A 4,891-nucleotide genomic window follows, 5' to 3' on the forward strand; every position below is an offset into this window, starting at 1 on the left:
AGTGCAAGGCATAGGGTTCTCAGAGCTACCTGAGCTAACATATTTTCTTCTCCTTTAAAGTATTCTATTTTGTATTTTTCTGTTTAATTTTGTCATGTCTTGACTCTCATGGAAAAAGGCAAACAGTGAGGTTTGTATGAAAAAGCCATAGAGCGGAAAAAGGCAGAGAGTGCAAAATTAAAAGAAAAAGCCATAGATGTCCTTAGAGTTCCTTTGTTCATCTATGTTATGTTTCATGATTCTGTGGGAATTCCTTTGTAAGTTGGGTTAGCACTTTACAGCTTGTAATCAGGTTGATTATAGTAAAATTCCATCATTGTTGTGATGGAAACTGGATGTAGGCTGCACTGCACTTAGCAGCTGAACCAAGATATATCTGGGTGTAATTTTCTCACTCTTCTACTCTATTTCTGTTTCTACTGCACAGGAGCTAAAACTGAAAAATATCTCGTGCCAAGTGACGAGACAAAAAGAAAAGTCTCGTGGCTAGGGACGAGACAAAAATAAAAAAAGTCTCCATAAAGTATTACAAAGACCAGCAAGTGTACAGAAATAGAAAAAGGGGCTAAGATTCAACCCTCCCTTCTCTTAACCACTGAAACCATCAATAACCAAAACAATTTCGTTTTGATATATGCTGATTATTCACTCCAGAATTCACGTGGCAAAACGTTCATGAAAATGGTTAACTAATTGACAGAAGGACAAATGAGATTGATGTTAAATTTTTAAGAAACTAATTTGATTAAAAAACATTATTTGAAAACGAAAATAATGATCGATTAATTTTTTAGGGACTAATTTGATCATTAACCCTGTGTAGGCCACCTGCTAAATGAAAGTATTTTGTGACTTGTGGCAACCAATTTCACGCATATGAATAAGACTAACTAACCCATTACCAAAAAAAAAAAAAGACTAACTAACCATAATAATAATAATATTAACAATGTTAACAACAACAACAACTAATAATAGAGTAAACTATTATTTTTACTAACGAAAATTTTAGACGTTGACAAATCTACCTATAAAATAACGAAATTGTTGTTATACCCATGAAATATTGGTTCCGTACGACAAAATTATCCAAACCCTAAAGAACTATCTAAAAACTTCAAAGTACCCTTCGTCACCGTCAGAGAAGAGCCGCTGCTGCTCACCTTCTTTCTCTCTCACCGTGTCGCTCACTCTGCTTTGCCGTTGCTCACTGATTTTAATATATGTTTTGATTTTTAATTGAGAAAATTGCTATAGTTTGAATTCTATTAATGTAAAATTGGATTTAGGTTTAGAGTTTGAATTCTGTTAATTGATAAATTTGGATTTAGAGATAGATTTTGTTGCTGTGAAATTGGATTTAAGATTTAGGGTTTGAATTCTTAGTAAAAAATTGGATTGGATTATAACACTATTTTAGAGTTTGGACTATATTAAATATTAATTATCTTTTATTTTTTATTTTTTCTGTTTTTTTTAATATGTTTTAATTTTTTTAAAAATTCTAGATATCCGCGAAAACACCAATTTCCGATCTCTGCAGAGTCCCGGTTACCCACAGTTACCCGTGGCGGGAACGGAGAGGGATTATGGGTGTCGGAGGGGTATGTCTGCTCTCCTATGGAAACCTGTTGTCATCTCTACTTCTATTATTTTTTCTTCTCTCTCTCTTTAAATCTTCAACATTAATCTATTATTCCCTTTCCCAGCAACCACCATCCATCACTCTCATCTTCATCTTCATTGGACGAAAGTTATGTTGAACTGATAAAACATAGCCGTTTTATTTTTTGTGCCAAAATAGAACAGAAATAACGTTGTTTAGGATATTTTAGGAGATTTTAATATGTTAGAGATACTGTTCTCTACCTCCCAGGAAGTCTCTTCTTCTTCTCCTTATTTTCTTTAATGGTGCCTCTCTGGCGTTCTATCTAAAGAAAAGTAACCACACTATAATCGTCTCATTTCTATCGCACACGGAGTTGTCCAGGAAGAGACATTTTGATTGAGAGAGGTAAGCAAAATAGAAACAAGAAACTAAATAGCTACTATCTACTCTTCTGTTTTTTTTTATCATGGATGTTTCTTCATTTTTTTCTGAATTGTTAAGTCGATATTCATTCGTTTATCTTTTTTGCATTTGTGTTTTTTCTATGAGTTTTGTATTAGGGTTTGATTCCCGTGATGTTTCGTTTTTTATTTTTGTTCGTTGTGACCATGGTAGCTATGGTGAGAATGTGCTGGAAATAGGCGTTGGTTGTATGTAGTTTAATCATCAATTTTTATTTGCAGATGACTTTGATTACTATTGTGTATCACCATGGAGATCCTTTGTAACGAGTGTGGATGGTGTTATTGCATATACTAGGAACCATACTTTAGAGATGCCTCAACTTGATCCAGACCTGTTGGATGAGTTCTTCATCAGAGATTACTACAAACATCTTGGGTATGATAAGGTGGAACATTGTTGGTGGTTGGTTTTCAACAGACCATTGGAGACTGGTTTAAGAAAACTCCATACTGATGTTGAACTCCTGGAGATATGCTTTCATGCTGAAAGAAATAATGGATTGGTGTATGTGTACTATGAGCATGGAGTCTCTGTATCAAAGTATTTGGAACAATCACCATTTAAAAAAGGCAAGAAGGTGGTGATTGAAGTCCTAACTCATCCAATCTAACTGAGAATAGGATTGACCTCTATGGACATACCTCCTACTCCAATTCCCAACCCATCTGTCAAGCAATCTGAAGCTGTTGAAACTCCAACCCCCCTAGGATTAATCTCATCCTCACCCAGATTCCAACCTCAATTCCACCCATCCCAACCAGTAATCCTATCTACTCCACCCATTCCAAATAATAATCCTACTCAAGAACCCCCTCCAATAACCGATTCAGACCTTGTTGCCAAATCTACTCCAAAACCAATGATGAATTCACAATTGGTTAGAGTGCCTCCACCGATGGCTGACAATGGATGCATGCAATGAGACTTGTGCATTCCATATCAATCCACTTTTTGGACAAGCTTTATGGGAGAAATCAGTATACAATAGACCTCAAGCACCCAAGATTAGAAAGATGCCAAGTGCACCAAAAAGAAAAAGAAGAAAGGATACTGATGAAGGACTTGCGGGAGGCAAGAAATAGAATCCAACGAAGATGAAGAAGATATACAAAGAAGGATCTTGTCGCCATTGTGGTGGCACTGGCAAAGGTCATAACAAGAGGAACTGTCCCAAGAAGAAGGTTGAAGATGTGGCTGCAGCTACATAGCAGCTATTGCTGCTGCCAATGTTGCTACATCCAATCCTCTGCAACTGCTAAAAATGAAGTCTAGGATGAGGGTCATGCCACTGAGATTGAGCTTGACGTGAGCTAGCCTATTGTATCAGAGAATGAAGACTTTCAACAGGTTCTATTCTAACTCCCTTATAATTTTCTTGTTATTTTTTTTACTACAATTGTTAACATTTTTCTACTACTTTTAATAGGTTGTAAAAGAAAAGACCAGACCAACAAAACTTTTCCCTAAAAGAAGACAGTCCCATGCTCGAATTGCTCCACAACAAGCCCCCTGCAGCAGGTTCTGTTGGTCCACCTGCAGCCATTACTACCGTTTCAAATGATTGGCCACCACCCTTTGCTCTAGTTTCAGATATGCCAGCACATTCCACCCCTCCAGTTGATCCAATGCTAGGTGCATCCATAGCTACAGCGACAAGACTAGGGAACTTCCTGCGTTTCATGCCAATCCTAAGATTCAAACCACCAAGAAAAAGCAAAAAGTGAAATTACTTATGAAAGTGATTGTTGTTTGTCATTTTGATATCATGAATTTGCCTTTTGTTATATGTTACTAAGTCTATGTTAGGATCTTTATGTTTTGTTATTAGAGATTTGCTTTTTATATACTCTATGTGGCGTGTTATGTTTTTTTGATGGTGTGTAGAATTACACAGATTATGTTTGGGATACACTTAGATGGTGGTCAGTGTTTCATTGTTTGATTCCCCCTCTAGATTGAGATTATATTATCAAACCAACATCGACAAAAAAAACAAAAGATAATTGTATTCATGTGTTCACAAGCACAAGAAGGATATACAATTACTCATATTTAGGATTTTTCAATCAATATTAGCCAAATTTGGCATCACTGCTTCTACACTGTAAACACCAATACAACAATTACTAACATGATAATTACCAATAAATAAAATGTCAATTTTAGTGCCCTAACTTGAGATGCCAAGCTCCTAATTTTTCACGCAAATATCAACCTCCATTCATCTATTTTAAAATTAGAATCTGCTCTACTGCTAACTTTTTTTTCATTTTGAACTTTGTCAGCCCAAATAAAGAGACTACACTATTTCTTGCCAACATTCTGCAACTACGTTGCAGAACCATGAAGAACACGTATCAAGGCATCCTTTCTTAGTATATGCTTCGTAATTTTGCATAACACCTATTATGCTTTCTAAACCTGGACAGATACAGATTCATGCAACGAAGGTATATTGTACTCTCTTTTGTTATTCAAGTCTTGGTTGTATTCCTATTGATTATAATATCATTTTGTTAATTAGTAGATAAAGTGCAAAGGATATTTCTATCACTTAGCTGATTTTGTGTTTGTAAGACGTGTTTTCTATAATTTCAACAAGAATTGATTTCTTAATGTTGATGCTTTTTTTATTGGGTGACAGCGTTTTCTAGTACTCTATTAAAAATATGTGATTATACTGAGATTACGTGATTTAAAATTTAAAACGTAATAAGTAAATTTTAAATTTGATAGAATAAAATATTTTGTTTAATTAAGTTTACTACTTTCATTGATATAATAATATATACTTAATTTTAGGGATAATTTGGACTC

General features: G+C 34.9%; 1 long non-coding RNA gene across 1 annotated transcript; it reads left to right on the plus strand.

Annotated features, from left to right (window-relative positions):
* The first annotated feature begins 1,539 nt into the window (after nucleotides 1–1,539).
* On the plus strand, nucleotides 1,540–3,968 carry LOC107469473 (uncharacterized). Its single transcript, XR_001588164.3, has 3 exons — nucleotides 1,540–2,014; nucleotides 2,293–3,421; nucleotides 3,501–3,968. It is a non-coding gene; the product is annotated as an uncharacterized LOC107469473 (long non-coding RNA).
* The last annotated feature ends 923 nt before the right edge of the window (nucleotides 3,969–4,891 follow it).

This window comes from Arachis duranensis, chromosome 10, assembly GCF_000817695.3.
Source record: "Arachis duranensis cultivar V14167 chromosome 10, aradu.V14167.gnm2.J7QH, whole genome shotgun sequence".
Taxonomy (NCBI): Eukaryota; Viridiplantae; Streptophyta; class Magnoliopsida; order Fabales; family Fabaceae; genus Arachis; species Arachis duranensis.